At 36.5% G+C, this 19,420-nt stretch overlaps 1 protein-coding gene across 1 annotated transcript in view; it reads right to left on the reverse strand.

Moving 5' to 3' along the window:
- Positions 1–19,420, reverse strand: part of pnt (pointed) — a 531,360-nt gene that overhangs the window by 405,882 nt on the left and 106,058 nt on the right. The window lies entirely within an intron of this gene.

Below are 19,420 nucleotides of genomic sequence, written 5' to 3' on the forward strand. Positions count from 1 at the left end.
ATAGATAAAAGATAAAAAACAATAGACAAAATATAATAGATATTAAATAATATAAAATAGATAATAGATAGTAGATAACGTTTGATATACAACAGATAATAGGTAATAAAAGAGAAGGTAATAGATAATAGATAAACATAATATATTATATATGTATAATCAGTAAAGGATAATATATAGAAGCCTTTCATTGGCTTTACGTGAATAGCATGTACGGTAACCTTCTATAAGTACTATTCCGGAATATGGAAAAACTTTCGAGAGACTTTGTGCAGAACACAGAGTAAATATCTTTTACACCTCAGGGAATATGTTCGATGTGCCCGGCCAGGGTGTAGCACGATTGTACAATCAGAAAAATAGTATTATTCTATAATAGAGATGAATGTAGGCTTGCAGTTGATACTCATGCCAACAAAAACCTTTTAATTTAATAATTTGGGAAATTTTTTTTTTGGATAATTCGTTGTAGTTCTATAAATAGAACAAAAACAACAACAAATACCAAGTTTCTCTGAAAACCGCCTTACAAACATGCATAACTTCAACACATAACTACATACGAATTATGTGATGTGTAGAAGATAATATATGCGAAAGAACTAAGGCATGACGTAGCTGAATGCGTTTTTAACCATTTCAACTATCGTAGGAGTGCGGGTTCGACTCCCGCTCCCGGGAGAAAAGGCTTTGAAGAGATTTACAAGGTATAATCGAAACAGCTGTCGCCTTGTCCGTCCTGATATCACGTTGTTTAAATTTTTCCCAAATTATTAAATAAATTATAAAATTAAAAATTGCTTGAAATAAATGTTTTCATACATTTAAAGTGATACGGGCAATCCCCGGTTAACTCATATAAAAAAAACCTTTTAAATTCCAACGTGTAAAGGAAACACGGCTTCTGACCGAAACTTTGGAATCCATCAAGTGCAAATGGTCCGCACTTTCCAAGCTTCGGATTATAACATAAGAAAGGAATAGAGATTCGATTCCATAGGGCAACGCCTTTGAACACTATTTGAAAATGGATCTGTTTCCAAGTGTCATAATTTTTATTTTGAACCTTCTTGAATGACAAAAATTTAATGATAAGTCATGTGAATTACAATACTTTATGTGATCGATGAGTGAAAATCTAGGCAAAGGAAAAACCTAAAAGCAAAACAAATTTCTGATGCAGCTGGGAAAGCAAAGTAAGAACGAAAATAGCAACAGAAACGAAAAGACCATACTATAAGTACATGACAGCAGCGGTAGCAATGCTAAATATAGCAACAAAAAACGAAAAGCAAAAATAAAATAGCAACCAACAAAAGTCAGTGGCAATGCCGACATTGAGTGTCATCTTCTTAAGCTCTATTCAAATGCATTCGCAGAGTCAAAATGCAAGAAAAGTCAGCTGCAATTGCAACGGCAATAACAGCAAACGACCAAAACGCTGCCCATTACAACGAAAATATAATACAAATTAAACAAAAATGAAATTCAACACAAAAAAGATCAAGAAATAAACCAGGGATGCACCTTAACGTTAAGCTAATCGTTTATCAAAAAATTTCCACCGTTTCCGTTGCAACACTTCGAAATATTATCGATAAAGAAATTATCAAGATAAATTGTATCTCGTTTTTAACCGAAACGAAAAGCTTTCGTTAACGTTAAAAACGTTAACAAAAACGTGATACTTTATGTTTGAATTGTGCTGGCAATGCTATAGCCATGGTGAAGCCGTAAGGTGGCAACAACGAGCGCACATACACACACAAACTCTATGTAATTTGTTTGTGTAATTCGTTGGTGGTAATGTCAAAAATACTCTGAGAAATGTTTGTACTGTCAAAATTCATGAGAAAAGTTGCAATCAGCTTGGCTAATGCTTTCACCTTTAATGACTCCGCCATCAATCAGCTTTGCCAGCATAGTTTGAAATTAATAATCAACATAAACGATTTGATTTCGTTTTGATATGGCAGAAAACGAAACGAAATCATTTCGTTAATTTGACGATCTTAACGTTAATAAACGAAACGAAATGACTTCGTTTCGTTTATTAACGTTGATTATCGTAACGAAATGATATCGTTTCGTTGGTTAAGCATGCCTGAAATAAACCTAAAATACGATACAACAACTGTGCTGTGCACGTCACAGCCAACAACCAACAAATAACACAAAGCTAAAATAAATAAGAAAAAAACCTGCAAAAAAACCTGACATCTATGAATGAAAACGAACGTGTTTGTGAAGGAGACTGAGAGAACGAACATCCAATCCGCATAAACAATAAAGCGCACAAAAAACTATGAATGAAGTAACAAATGAATGAATGAATGATTCAATGGACGCTTAAGTTGTCTCAGAGCACAACACCAACTGAAAAAGCTAACTATATATATGTACATATTTACATACAAAGCAAGAATATACAGATCAACGGTAGACAACGCGATCGCCACAGTTCGCGGCAGCAGTGGTTTCATGCTGCGGCTGTGGAGGAGCAGCGACTGAGTTGGAGCAGTGGCTGCAAGTGAGATAAACACTGTTGGAGCGAAACTGTGTGTGCTGTGAGTAGAGAGCTCCCATTGGAATAGAGGTAAAAGTGGATCCCCAGTAGTTGATACAAATGTATTGAGCTGACGTATAAATGAAAGAGCATGCACTGAATGACATAAGTGTACGCTTATCTAGGTATATGTAGGGGTATATCTTGTTGGATTACATTGGTTAAGCTCATTCAAGATCTTTTTATACCTTTCATGAACATGAAATGGTATATTAACTTTGGTCCGATGTTTGTAACGTTGAGAAATATAGACGATAGACTCACAATTAAGTATACCGAATTGATCAGCGCGACGAACTGAGTTGATATAGCCATGTCCGTCTGTCCGTCCGTCCGTCTGTCCGTCCGTCCGTCTGTCCGTCTGTCTGTTTGAACGCAAACTAGTCCCTCAAATTTTGAGATATCTCAATGAAATTTGGCACAAGGATGTATTTTTGTATTATATTAGACATTTGTAGGGTCCGGTAGGATCGGACCACTATAACATATATCTCCCATACACCCGATCGTTCAGATAAGACGATTTTGGTCATTCCTGCCGCAATTTAGAAAACATAAACGTGAAACTCGGTGATATATATTCTAATATATCATAGAAGATATCTTGAAAAAATCACTTTGATCGGAGCTATATATAGTATATATCCCATACAACCGATCGTTGAGATAGAAAGTTTTTTGACAATTTCTCCCTTAATTTCCAATATAAAAACGTTAAACTTGGTGATATTTATTCTAATATATCATAGTAAATTTCATGAAAAAATCATTTCGATCGGAGCTATATATAATATATATCCCATACAACCGATCGTTCAGATAAGGGGGTTTTTCCCCATTTTTATACTCAGTTGAGCAGAGCTCACAGAGTATATTAACCTTGATTGGATAACGGTTGGTTGTACAGGTATAAAGGAATCGAGATAGATATAGACTTCCATATATCAAAATCATCAGTATCGAAAAAAAATTCAATTGAGCCATGTCCGTCCGTCCGTCCGTCTGTCCGTTAACACGATAACTTGAGTAAATTTTGAGGTATCTTGATGAAATTTGGAATGTAGGTTCCTGGGCACTCATCTCAGTTCGCTGTTTAAAATGAACGATATCGGACTATAACCACGCCCACTTTTTCGATATCGTAAATTTCGAAAAATCGAAAAAGTGCGATAATTCATTACAAAATACGGATTAAGCGATGAAATTTGTTAAGTTAGTTGAACTTATGACGCAGAATAGAAAAATAGTAAAATTTTGGACAATGGGCGTGGCACCGCCCACTTTTAAAAGAAGGTAATTTAGAAGTTTTGCAAGCTGTTATTTGGCAGTCGTTGAAGATATCATGATGAAATTTGTCAGGAACGTTACTCTTATTACTATGTGTCTGCTTGCTAAAAATTAGCAAAATCGGAGAACGACCACGACCACTTTATAAAAAAAAAAATTTTTTAATTCAAATTTTAAAAGAAAAGTTAATATCTTTACAGTATATAAGTAAATTATGCCAACATTCAACTCCAGTAATGATATGGTGCAACAAAATACAAAAATAAAAGAAAATTTCAAAATGGGCGTGGCTCCGCCCTTTTTCATTTAATTTGTCTAGGATACTTTTAATGCCATAAGTCGAACAAAAATTTACCAATCCTTGTGAAATTTGGTAGAGGCTTAGATTCTAGGACGATAACTGTTTTCTGTGAAAAAGGGCGAAATCGGTTGAAGCCACGCCCAGTTTTTATACACAGTCGACCGTCTGTCCTTCCGCTCGGCCGTTAACACGATAACTTGAGAAAAATCGATATATCTTTACTAAACTCAGTTCACTTATCTGAACTCACTTTGTATTGGTGTAAAAAATGGCCGAAATCCGACTATGACAACGCCCACTTTTTCGATATCGAATATTACGAAAAATGAAAAAAATGCCATAATTATATACCAAATACGAAAAAAGGGATGAAACATGGTAATTGTATTGGTCTATTGACGCAAAATATAACTTTAGAAAAAAACTTGGTAAAATGGGTGTGACACCTACCATATTAAGTAGAAGAAATGAAAAAGTTTTGCAGGGCGAAATCAAAAGCCCTTGGAATCTTGGAAAGAATACTTTTCGTGGTATTACATATATAAATAAATTAGCGGTACCCGACAGATGAAGTTCTGGATCACCCTGGTCCACATTTTGGTCGATATCTCGAAAACGCCTTCGCATCTACAACTAAGGGCCATTCCCTTTTAAAATACTCATTAACACCTTTCATTTGATACCCATATCGTACAAACATATTCTAGAGTCACCCCTGGTCCACCTTTATGGCGATATCTCGAAAAGGCGCCCACCTATAGAACTAAGGCCCACGCCCTTTTAAAATACTCATTAACACCTTTCATTTGATACCCATATCGTACAAACATATTCTAGAGTCACCCCTGGTCCACCTTTATGGCGATATCTCGAAAAGGCGTCCACCTATAGAACTAAGGCCCACTCCCTTTTAAAACACTTATTAACACCTTTCGTTTGATACTCATATTGTACAAACGCATTCTAGAGTCAACGTCCACTTTTATAACGATATTCCGAAAAGGCGTCCACCTATAGAACTAAGGCCCACTCCCTTTTAAAATACTCATTAACACCTTTCAAACGTTTTATGGGCAAGATGTTTCTCGTAGGTCTGACTGACATTTGATACCCATATCGTACAAACAAATTCTAGAGTCACCCCTGGTCCACCTTTATGGCGATATCTCGAAAAGGCGTCCACATATAGAACTAGGGCCCACGCCCTCTTAAAATACTCATTAATACCTTTCGTTTGACACCCATATTGTATAAACGCATTCTAGAGTCACCCCTGGTCCCCTTTATGGCAATATCACGAAACGGCGTCCACCTATGGAAATAAGGGTCACTCCCTTTTAAAATACTCATTAGCACCTTTCATTTGATACCCATATCGTACAAACAAATCCTAGAGTCAACCCTGATCCACCTTTATGGCGATATCCCTAAATCGCGTCCACCTATAGAACTATGGCGCACTCCCTCTTAAAATATTTGTCATACAAACACATTCCAGGGTTACCCTCGGTTCATTTTCCTACATGGTTATTTTCCCTTATGTTGCCACCATAGCTCTCAACTGAGTATGCAATGTTCGGTTACACCCGAATTTAACCTTCCTTACTTGTTTATTTTATATTTATCTTAAAAATCGTTTAGGTGTGTCCATCTGTTCACTATATATTTCTTATCTTATACATCCGATTATTTGGAGATTACGAACGGGATAAGATTATTGTTCAGCCCCATTCATGAAAGGTATGAAGTCTTCGGCACAGCCGAAGACAGTCCCGTCCTTACTTGTTTTTTTGTTTTGCTTTTACGAACAGGCATATCTCTTGTTTTTCAAACATTAAGTGTTTAGTGAAAAATGTTTACTTGATCTCACAATAATTGCTAAACAGTTCACGGGTCTGTGAATAAACAACGAAAACTGAGTAATATGAGTTAATTTTTTGAGCAGCAGCCTTTGCTGGAAACAAATTAGTACGATTCCGCTTTTAAGTCAATGCTCTTATGCATTTCGTTCGGTGGGCAATCCTCGAGTGTGTGAACTTCTCAAATGTTTTATTATGACTTATATCCAAGTATGCCCTTTTTGCGCTTGTCAAATAATGAGAAATTCAGGTTGATAACTCTCGTTACCCAGAGGCGTTTGGTGGGTCAAAAGACTGAGTAGAGCATCAATTACATATTGTTCAAACGGCAGAACCACCAAATACATTTGTAATTTTTGTGGTCTCAGCATCTACCGGTTCGTGGTTCATTAGTTCAACCTTTCTACTACACCTACATCCACCATACATCGGTTCATCGTTCACTACTCACACCAATTTTCTGCTCCTACTGGTACTTTAGCATCGTTCAGCCCATCATAGTTCTAGCTTCTACCGGCCGACCATCGACCATCAATCGCGAACCAGTCAGGAGTTCCCTATTGACCACTCACCATCAAAGTGTTCACCTTTACACCGGCACCTTTAGCACCGTTTATCGACTTGACTCCAACCCGCCCGCATCATATACGCGGAACTAGAAACTTAGGTCATATACCGTTCATCTGCGCAGTTAAATTCTGTGCCACAGTTTGTGCATGCTCCTGGCTGTAATATCACCACCAAATCAAAGTGTATTCATTAGTGTAGGAACTGGGACCTTTACTCGATTTGGGATTACCTGAGTGCTACCCAGCCTTTGAAGAAACTCACTTTACGCTCTTATATTAGCAAGTCACATATAATTAGTTGCTACTAGAGCTCCAAAAGTTGTCGACATTAAGTTCAGTGGCTCGCATCATTTAGGAAAAGCTGGTGCATAAGCCAGATCGTGAATTACTGCTTTTTATTTTTTTTTTTTTTTTTTTTGTAGCACTGCTTTTCGCAATCCAAGAGGTGCGATCACATACAACTTGTCAACGATATCCTCTAACGGAGGTCTTGGTAAACTTGCTGTTTCCATAGGGCTGGACCGATGAGACGTGAGGGTTAGAGGCCTTGGTCCCACGTTGCATTGGAAAAGGTGGTTTGTGTCATGTGGGGACTGTAACCCATTCGTGAGTTACTTATTGATGTACTTTCATTTACTTGAATAACGCAACATTTCGAAAAATGTAAATTTTAAATTTTGTAATACTGGTCTCTCTTTCAGCAACTCCTTTTTTCCCATCCCAAATTGAAGATTCGACAAACCGGTGTAAACTTCAGTTGCCTTGGCCATTACATTCGTTTTGTCGAATTTGAATTACTCCACAGTCATGCTACAGAGAAGTTTAAAGTGAAAAGTATCTTATCTTTCTGCAAATCTGATTTGCCAATTATAACTTTGGAAAAAATTTGGGTGCCCTGGTGGGAGTTTTTGTTCTGTGAAACGATGAAGTGAAAAAAAGTTTCAAACACGTTATGCTTCTTTATGAAATTGACGTTATACTGCGTTATAAGAGAGAAAATTTAAAAAATGTAACACAAATGTCACAGGTTGAAAATGCAGTTCGTGTGTTTGTTCGCTGTGAATTGTAGGGGCAAACTTGCTTTGACTGCATTTAGCTAGAGTTATTTAACTTCGGGAGTGCATTTATAGGTATGTATGATTTTATGTACATATGTATGCATTTTCATTTCGTATGAGCTTGAATTGCATACTTGTTTATGCGTGTTAATAGTTAACGACGAACACATCTCTTGAAAAATACTCTTTCGTTATAAATTTTAAACGTTTCGTTAAAATACTTGAACAAAAGTCTTGTTGGAATGTTTGTATGTATGTATGTATATATAGGGCCAATGTTTGTGTACTAAAGAGACTGGTCGATTTCCCTGAAATTTGGTATATAGGTAGCCCTTTGACTATATTAGTATTTACTATTATCTTTTTTTTTTTTTTGGGAAGTGGACCAGAGACCGATTTATTCGAACAAATTCTATTCATCGTTCGATTTGCCTGAAATTCAGTAAATAGGCAGCCCTTTTTATCATAAGCCACTGATAACTGAAGTTCGGATTCAGGCATTGCCGGAGGATGCTATGGTAGTGGACATAATTTAAAATTGATAACATTCGATTAGTTCGCGAAATTACGTTCGAATCGCCAAACTGTTGAATAGATCACTCCAATATTCAGTATTGCAAACTGGTCTTTATTTAGTTTACTTTGGGAGTAGTGCAATTATACTTCAATATCACGTACTTCGCAATAGCGTGTGTTAATCAAACTGATTAGTGATTCCTCCGCTTGCGCGGCTATTATACTCTCTGTTATCTCGTTCTCCAATGCTCCTAAGGTCTAGTCGCTTCGCGAACCTGTGTTCCAGAACAGTTGTATCTCATGCTTGGTTATATACATGTATATTGGTAGTTTATGTTTTTCTACTAGCCATATGCGTGTGTACGTATGAGTAACAGCCTCGGCTGATGACTACATATTTGTGGGTGTGAGATATCTCTTTGTCGCCTTCTATATAAAAGTGGCTGCTTAATTGTTGTTGTGCATTTATTTAGTAGCAGCTTAGTGATGCAAATATGGGTCACATTATGTATTTGATTTTTCAAATTTAAACTAAATTTTATTAACTTTTTTGACTATCTTTGTCCAGTCCATTATTATTTTATTGTAATTTATTATTGCCATAAAATTAAAGAAGTATAACTTCTCACGGCGCTTGTACACCCAATTTTTTTCATTCTATCGTTTTGCAAAACAAGGATCCCTCCGATTCCGGCCAATTAAACTCTTGTTGAACTGAACTAACAAGTGCCAAAAATCTAATAATTACTGGTAATGTCCAAGGAGTTTGACTTCGAAAAAACTGTTCCAATTCTGAAATGAAGAAGATAAACGTTTTACTTTACGTTTACTTCAATTAATAAACAACTCTTCTCGAATTCTTTCCCATAGGGCATTTTATTGCTCATATGAATAACAATACATATGCGCATTGGACTAACTGATTTCATTTATTGCAGAGTTTATACAAGCTTTTCAAGAAATTGATAAATTTGAGCTATCGAAAACAACAATAACGCAAACATGTGTATGTAGGTAGACTTTTTTTGTTATTATTTCAAGGCGCTGTGTACAGGGGGCTAGCAGGGGCTATGGCCCCGGGCCGCAGCATCGGGAGGCCCCGCGAGCTCGAATAAATGATATCATATTACGTATTTGCGTACACATAATTTAATTTTTCACCTCCAATTTATATACAATAGTAACATGGAAAAGAATACACGCACTCGTTAAGAATAAGATAATATAAGCAAGCACGTTCAGAGTTCGGACTATAGTAAGTATATCATGACATATATTCATTGTAATCTGAACCCAATTGCTTAGATTATCACAAAAACACCATTGTAATCTGAATCCATTTGCTTAGGTTATCACAAAAATGCAATCGATGGCACTTGAAGGTTTACCGCAGAAGCCGGTCGAACGTCGAATCATGTTTTTTCGTTCGCGAAAAACGTCATAGTTGCGGCGCTTCAGAAGGCGCCGCACCACTTCGATCGATTGATTTTGATGATTTGATAAGTGACTTTGCCAGAGCAAAATCAAGAAAAAAATATTTTTAATTGATAATTTATAGTTTTCAAAATATATGTAAGTAACAAAGAAAAAATATTTGCGAGAATAAATTATAAACATAATTAAAAGTTTTAATTTATTTAAAAAAAAGATCATATTTTACTCCCTTTAAATGGGCCCCATATTCATTTTAGTCCCGGGCCTCGTAAAACTCAAATCCGCCCCTGGCTGTGTATCCCATGTACATGTGTATGTACGAGCTGAACTCGATTTGAAGATATAAAGCAATCTCAATAAAGCATTTCTTACAAAGAATAATGAAATTATTGCTGAACCGAGTTCAATATTGATTGGCCCCCAAGAGAGTCATCGAATTAAGCTATGTCAAAATAAATTACTTATCTAGATTTGATTAAGCTGCTCAATACTTTTTATATATGTATGTAATATAAATAGGCTGCAAACGACCAAAATTTTGCTTTAGTGCAAGTCAAAGGACTCAACTATTCAAGCCCTACGTTTCGCTAATCTTCTTAGCTTCTTCAGGGGCAGAAATTTATGTGTATACATAGGTAATTATAATTCAATATTATGAACTTAAGGCGGGCACCGTGGTGTGATAGTAGCGTGCTCCGCCTACCACACCGTATGCCCCGGGTTCGCACCCCGGGCAAAGCAACATCAAAATTTTAGAAATAAGGTTTTTAAATTAGAAGACAATTTTTCTAAGCGGGGTCGCCCCTCGGCAGTGTTTGGCAAGCGCTCCGGGTGTATTTCTGCCATGAAAAGCTCTCAGTGAAAACTCATCTGCCTTGCAGATGCCGTTCGGAGTCGGCATAAAACATGTAGGTCCCGTCCGGCCAATTTGTAGGGAAAATCAAGAGGAGCACGACGCAAATTGGAAGAGAAGCTCGGCCTTAGATCTCTTCGGAGGTTATCGCGCCTTACATTTATTTTTTTTTATTATGAACTTAAACTTGAAGCATAAAGTTAAATAATTTTCCCACACGATACCAATATATTTTACACAATATTATCAGGATATGTTCTAGATTCATGTAGAAGAGTGTTAACACCGTAACTAATGGTTCGAAGAAAATACCTTAAATAACTGATTACTTACTCGTCGATGCTGTTGTCCTCATAAAAATCCTTAAGATTTTTTATCATCAGACTAGCTGACCTACTTTACACTTCCATTTATATAGAAAGAGCCAGGGACCCAAATAGTGATTCCTTTAAAAAAAAATAGCTACACTTAGAGAGAAATTGCAAAGCGAGCAGCGGGGCATTCATGTGGCTGAGTGCATAAAGGCATCACTAGTATAAAGTATGAATGTTGGAGATTTCGAGCTCTATACTCGCTCCCGAGAAGCTAACTGATGAAGAAGTCCTAATAACAACTGCCGTTTGTAAACTTTGTAATTTTTTTCTAATATCAATAATAAAAGTCCTTCGAGAGAAGTTTTATTTTTTAAGGACAGAATAAAAGTCCGGCCCAAGAACTAAGGAACGGCTCATCAAATGAGACGAGTTTCTTTTCTTACATAATCCTTCTTGCGGTTAATCAAATTTCAATTGGAGCAAACTTCATGGCAAAAAACAGGTGCAAGTTTACTAATAGTATAAGAGCCCACAATACAGTGTTGCGTTACAAAAAGTGTCCGGCTTGACAAAGCCACTATGGGAAGTGTCTGGCAATCAGGCTAGTGACTTCCAGTATCGTTACGTAGACAATGTATGAAAATCAGCGTTTATAAACTGATGAAAGTGACATCTATTTTTTCGCACATTATTTCCACAATATCTGCTAAACCTATTATGGCTGAAGCTAGTGTACCAACATTCCTTCTCCAGGTGGAAGTATCAGTTGACGAAATTACAGCTTTTATAAAATGACGAAGTTCAGGCAGTCACGGGAGTTCGTTTTAGTTTTTCTATATATATTAAGAAAAACTTTCAAATGACCATATAGGTTTCAAATCTAGACATTTAGAATCCATTGGTTTTATTTGGATGAGCCGTTTCATGCCTATAGGACCGCACTTTTAAAACTCCTTACAAAATAGAAGTCCGTATTTAACTCTTATTTTCGGGTTGATAAAATAAAGCCCCGCATTTCACTTTTATTTGTGGATTTTTTCGAAAAAAATTCGAAAAATAAAAAAGATGCATTATTCGTCATGAAAAATATATGGGTACCCTCGAGCTCCTATAAACTTTTGCCTAGGACAATTTCTTGAACAGGACTTTTTCGAATCAAGGAAAAGAAAATAACTATTAAAATGTGTCCCTAGAATAAACTTAGAATCATTTACTTCAGCTCTCACTTATTTCAATATAAAGCTATTCCGAAATATATAAACTCATATTGCCAATAGTTTATAATATTCGCATGTATTTCTTGCAATCTTGAATCGTTTGCAGTGTGCTGAACCCTAAATGAGGTTTGCGTCTTGTTACTGTAATACTGTTTATACACGCCACCTTCACACATTACCAAAAATATATTTTTATCCAACTATAAATGTTTTCTTTGTTAAATGGACTGTCAAAGGGGTAATTCGCTGAAAATTCATTAAAAAACGATGAAAACGGCGAAAACGAAAACAAACATATCTAACGGTGTGTACGGTGAAACCAAAAGCACACACGAAAACCCAATTAGTTAACCGAATAAGCGAAGGGCAGTTGATTTACGACTCACACAATCACACTCCTTGCCGCTACATCAAAAATTTTCGTTAGTTTCGTATCAATGCTGTGACTAGTGCAAACAAGTAATGAATGAGCTAGTTTTTATTTTAAGCAGCTATCTGCTAAATGTAAAAATACAGAAAGTTCAGTGCTGTCCGATATTGCCCCTTCCAGAAATTAAGATTTGATTTATTATAAATATGTGTATAGTCCTCATACAATTTCTGAATATCTATCATTAGACTAACGAACTTGTAGCTTCACAATGATGTAGTTAAGCCAAGTGTGCTGCTCAAAGCAGGTTCGAATACAAAAGGTTACATATACCAATCAAGTTCGTAGAATTCCAAATTTTGTCGTTGCTCATAATAAAATTGTGTTGACCGATCAAGCCTCACTAGCACCACCCTAATCCAATGAGTTGAAGTACCGGTACCGATGGATGAACGGTCAGTGGGAATCAAATTGAATTGCTTATCTCGAACTCCAACCCACACCCAGGCAAGGACGATTGGGTAACGCAAACACAGAAACAACAAAAATATAAAAGGAACTGAAAAAACGAAGAAGATGGTTCGATATGGGGCATGAGCGACTATCCGACGAACATGACACTCGCAGCGATGGCTACTCCAACTACAACAATAACTTATGAAATACGAGCTTATACAGCACACATACAATATACTTATGTGAGGAATGCGGAGAAAAGACGCTCGAAAAACGATGAGGCACCAATTGGTTGCAATTAGAATGACAGGGGTCATCTGCTGGGGGGTTATTGTGTATGCTAACATCCGATCACTAACAACCAACTGAACTGTTCACTCTCCCTTTTTGGCTCATAAAAGAACCTTTGGGGATACAGAGCCATCTAATGAAATGATCAGATCAAACGCTCCAACTGCTCTTACTGCAGAGGCTTCCCATATGGTTCGGAAACTGGGTATATTTATTTTGATATTATTGTCAAATACAAAAAAGTGGCATAATTACGAATACTTTGCTTTAGATAATAATATTTTGAAGATTAATTACCATAAAAATGGATTCCCTTATATTGACTTATGCACAGCTGGCAAAGACTTGTCACCGTTGTGGCAATATAAAGGAAGTGCGGCAAAAGTAAATTCATCATCCCAGCGGTTATGCTGACGATTGAAGCACCCTAATTGCTACATGCATATGTGCATACACATGTAATAAGTATATGTATACGAATGTGAACTTTTAAAATGCAAATATATATAATTCTATTCAAAGCCAATGGGGTAACAACAAAAAATAATGACGTTGACGATGTACGCCGGAAATAAACGACGTGACTTTTAATAAAAACAAATATGGTAAATGCTAACGAAAAAAGTGAGTATTGTGTAAAATATTAATGAAGAGGTTGAAGGAATTGCAAATATATATGTATAATCAATCATGCGTAGTTCATCTTTAGGCGCTTAACCGACTAAGCGATACCAGATACCAATAGATAGCACCAAGTAATATTGTAACGAATTTTGAGAAATTCCGCTTATTTGAAACCTTCTGCTAACGTTCGAATCGCCAAACTGTTGAATAAATCACTCCAGTATTCTCTATTGCAAAATGGTTTTTATTAGACTAATTTGGGAGTAGTACAATTATACTTCACTTCACAGCTAAATCAAACTAATTAATCATTCCTCAGCTTGCGTTGCTTTTATACTCTCTGTTGCCTCGTCCGCATATTTCTACTAAGGTCTAGACGTTTCGCCTTCTAGAACTGTTGTAGCTTGGTAATTGCGCGATATGCGTGTGTATGTGTGAGTAACAACTTCGGCTGTGTGAGTGAGTTATCTCTTCGTCGCCTTATGACTACATGTGTGTGAGTGAGTTATCTCTTCGTCGCCTTCTATGTATGTGTATAAATTATGATTGATGCATTCATGTACACAAGTGTAGCTTGCTTTAATTTTTTTTTTGCTGTGCCTTTATTTACTAACAGCTTAGTGATGCTAAAATTCGCCACAATATCAATTACTGCTCGATTGGTTTGTTGGTTTTTATTTTTTCCACAAACGGGCGGGTAAGTCGCAAATGTTTTATTACGACTCCAAACGACAGCTGCAAGGTAGGTGAGTTTTCACTGAGAAACTCTTCATGACAGAAACACACTTGCGGAGTTTGCCAAATCACTGCCGAGTGGCCAAATCACTACAGAGGGGCGGAAAACTGTTTTCTAATTGTGCCCGGAACTTGACCTCAGGACTTTTGGTTTTGTAACCAAACGATACCACCGCACCATGGTGGCTTAAGAATAAAACATGGATCAGTTTGAACCCCACCTGCGCTTCCTACCTTAATATGAATGAGACGGCTACAAACTTTCTACATGATGTCAATTCCCCATGTAATATACCCACTTGACTGTACTTTAGAGTAGCATTGCTTTAATCAAGACTTTCGTTCAATTTCATGGGATATAATATGATATAATATTTTAGATAAAGACTGGCCAATATCTGCAAAAGCTCACTTCCACATCCCCACATTTAAACTATTGTGGCGAATATTAACACTTTAGATACGTCACTATGCTGCTAGCGCATAAATTCTGCACGAGCACAACCATATAAGCAGATGATACAACAAATAGCTACGCACACATATACACAGCAATAAAGAGCGCTTATCAACTAACTTATACTACAGATATATATATGTATATATATAGCCAAAGGCAATATGAGATACACAAACGATAAATAAATATGTAACTATTCGAGAAAGCTGTTCGCGAGAAGGCTAGACCATGGGACCTGTAAAATACAAAAAAAAAGTATATGAAAATTATATTTATGTTTGCATGTATGTATGTCATCCTGCCGGCACTTAGCGCGCTTTGTTATGGTGCTACCAGTACTGCCAAGTAACAATCTTATTTAGATAGATCATGAAAACCTTGACAAAATTAAGTAGCATGCAAATAACAATCCATAGTTAAAGTTAAGAGATATTTAACTTTCTCTTCAGAACTCGACCCTTGGTACACCATATTTAGGATATCAATAGAACCGAGTTAAATATTTTAGCGATTGATTCGAATATGGCACAAACGATTAGAAAAAAGGCAAAGATCATAAGGCCTAATTACATTGATGACAGCGGCTAATAATTTACAACTGTAAATTTGTTTCTTTAAATGTGCTTATGGGAGTTGTTTTTTTTTTTCTCGCCTCAATAAATCTAATTTTATTTTTGGCAAGCGACAGAGGGAGAACCTATGCCGAATATTATCAATTTCGACAAAGTCACTACTTCGCTGGTAAATAAATGCTGCAGACCACAACGGCGATGTAAGCAGATGTGAGAATTTATTTACAAATAGCTACGTACACGTGACTACAACAGCTACGAGTGTAGACATTACTCACACATATACACAGTAACAAAGAGCGCAGATGACATTACTCACACAAATGCATACATAGAAGATAACAAAGAATATGGCGATGCAGCAGGTGAGAGAAGTAAACAAACAAATAATAAATATTGGATTTGACTTCTAGTAATAAGAATCTTTTTTGTAGCGCTTTTGCAACTCAATCCCAACCAAATTTTTAGTTTTGATTTGTTTATCGTGTATGGTTGGGATGCTCCCAGATTGCGTATATGTAATTGTATAATAATAAAATACTGTTACAAATATTCTCTCAATGGCAGACTTTATTAAACAAACTTTAATTAAAATTATTAATAAATATCCACCATTAATAATATATTTAATTTCTCGGATTTTTCATGAAAACTATATACTAAGCAGTGAGATTGGAAAAACGTTTTCGAAACACTCATTTAATTAGCTAATCAGAAAAATATGGAAAAACCACTTCTTACATATATACCAATTCTGAACCACAAATTACCGATAATTTAACCGGAAGGAAAAATCAGTGATTTCTAAGTTTTTTCACATAATTAATACTTTTTTCTAAATATTTTCGCTAATCTTAGCTATAATTTACATTTGTAGCTGGCACGTTCATTGTAATCAAGTAGCCAATGCTTGACTATGGTTACAGTCAATAAGGGTGTTCAAGTAAGTCATGCAGCAATCAAATGTAACTGGAATGATCCGGATCAGTTCTATACGATTTGGCAGCACTCAACTCATGTGTACACATAAGAGTACATATCTATGTAAGTGCTACCAAGTAAAGAGGTTAGCTGTCAAAAATCTACCGAAAAGACGAAATCAATAGAGCGAAATTGATCCAAATAAATATCACAATCACAACGTATTTACATGTGCGATTTTTATCGGGATCTGGATAAGTTTCATTGGAACTTAGCTAACGTTTATGAATTTTCTCATTTTTAAGTTCTAGGAATTCCTTTATTATCAGAAAAAATACTAATAACAAATAAGAACGCAGTCGGCACAAACAACTAAGCACATACATATGCGCAATTTCTCACACGTACTTTTTTAAAAACATGTACCTACATTGTACTTAGGTTAGGGTGGGCATGGTAAAAAATATTAGAAAGCACCGTCCTTAACAAAAAAAGAAGTTGAAATGATTTGAAATTAGATTTTATTGAAAATTAAATCAGTGAGTCGAAGCTAACTTAATATAGTAAAAAAAAAAAAAATAGTTCAAGTATCGCACATCACTATGGGCGTTCAGCGAACACAAGTGCACATCAATCGTTGAGTGATAACACAGGCCTGCAAAAATCGGTTTTTTTTTTTTGTTTTGGATCAGGAAGTCATTTCCGACGTATTTTTGCGCGCTGAATCCGAATCCGTCCTCATATTTGGCCCAGCACGTCAGGATTTTGAGAAAACGATGTTTTTAGCATTTATTTTGTAATAACAGAAATTTTTTCTGTACAAATCTGCTTACAGTATCTTTGAGAACAACTCTTCCCCCACAAAATCCATTTTCTACGCCACGATTTGATTTTTTTTAGTAGCACTTATATCAATAGTAGTAGGAGCTGTAGCAACGACGATAGCTACATAAATAGTTGCAAGAAAAATACGTGACCCAAAGTGTTAGCGGCCAACTCATGATATGTGACTTCGACAACAGACCCCAACTTGAATTGACCATATCTCCGGAAAAAAATCGAATCGAGGCGTTCGAAAATGGATTTTGTGGGGAAAGAGTTGTTCTCAAAGATACTGTAAGCAGATTTGTACGAAAACATTTCTTATTATTGAAATATAAACTCAAAAAATGTTAAAGCAGCGTTTTTCGCACATTTAGGTTAGGCTATCTCAAAAACCTGGGAAAGGATTCGGACTAAGCACGTAGAAATACGTCAGAAATGACTTCCTGATCCGAAACAAAAAAACCTTGAAGGCCTGTGTAGTTCTTTGAACGCAACGTCTATCCACTAAACGGTTGGGATTTTCCGTGAAATTCCTGAGCATAACATAACATTCGCCCAAAGTGTTTATTTGGCCCTCTGGCAGTTCAAAGTGTGAAACATAATTTCAGAAGTTCTTTTCCTTGAAATTTAGGGATAATTATTTTATTGCGGAGAACAGCATGACCCAAGCATTATATATAACTAGCAGACCCGCCAGACGTTGTTCTGCCCTAAATTTGGTCTACCTGCATACATTTTAATAAGATTTTTCTCTCTAACTCTGCCCTCCCCTCTTCACTTCTTCTTAATCATTTTATTCACTCCTCCCTCCGTCTTTTTCGCTTCATCTATCTCCGTCTTCATCTCATTCTATCTCTTTCTCAGTCTCCTTCTCTCTTTTCTCTTCTCTCAATTTTTTCTCATTCTTCTTCATCTCTTATTGCCAGTCCCAGAGGGTGATATATGTTTTGTTCCAGTCCCATTCCGAGTCTCAGTCCCAATCCCACTCCAAGTCTCAGTCTCAGTCCCAGTCCTAGTCCTAATCCCAGTCCGTCTCTGGTATACTTCCCGGAAAAAAGCATCGTAAATACTAATATAGGCAAATTTATATATGAAATGTCAGGCAAATCGAATAGGACGTATGTAAATAGGTATGTGGATATTATTAATTCTTGTCTTTATTTCGGCTTCGCATGCGTATTTATCAGCTTTGGCAGGTTGATGCGACTAAATCGAACAATACAATGAACTTTAGAGCTCCCAGCAACAGCTTTCATTTGATATCCATAATACGCACACGTTCTAGGGGTATCCGGGTCCATGTTTTGGCCTATATCTCGAGACCCTAGTCATTCAGCGGTGTAAAACTTACTCTGTATTATAGCACACATCAACAGCTTCAATTTGATACCCATAATATAAAAACACATTCTAGGTGTATCCGGGTCCACGTTTTGGCCTATATCTCGAGACCGTAGTCACCCAGCGGTGTAAAACTTACTCTGTACTAAAGCAAACATCAACAGCTTCAATTTGATACCCATAATGTAAAAACACATTCTATGTGTATCCAGGTCCACGTTTTGGCCTACATCTCGAGACACTAGTCACCCAGCGGCATAAAACTTACTCTGTACTAAAGCACACATCAACAGCTTCAATTTGATACCCATAATGTAAAAACACATCCTAGTGTTACCCTGATCCAGGTTTTGACCTATATCTCGAGACCCTAGTCACCAATAGGTATGAAAATTACCCTGTACTAAAGCTCTCATCAACAGCTTTAATTTGATACCCACAATGTAAAAACATTGTCTAGGCGTTCACGGGCCCGCGTTTGGCCTATATATCCAGACCCCAGTCACCCAGGGGTATGAAAATTATCCTCTACTAAATCACTCATCAACAGCTTTCATTTGTTATCCATATTGTATAAACACATTCTAGGGGTACCCGGGTCCACGTTTTGACCTATATCTCGAGACTCTAGCCTCCCATTTGTATGAAAATTATCCTGTACTATATCACTCACCAACAGCCTTCATTTGATATCCATATTGTATAAACACATTCTAGGGGTACCCGGGTCCACGTGTTGGGCTATATCTCCAGACCCTAGCCTCCCAGTTGTATGAAAATTATCCTGTACTATAGCACTCATCAACAGCTTTCATTTGATATCCATATTGTATAAACACATTCTAGGGGTA

Source organism: Eurosta solidaginis, chromosome 1 (assembly GCF_040869045.1).
Source record: "Eurosta solidaginis isolate ZX-2024a chromosome 1, ASM4086904v1, whole genome shotgun sequence".
Taxonomy (NCBI): Eukaryota; Metazoa; Arthropoda; class Insecta; order Diptera; family Tephritidae; genus Eurosta; species Eurosta solidaginis.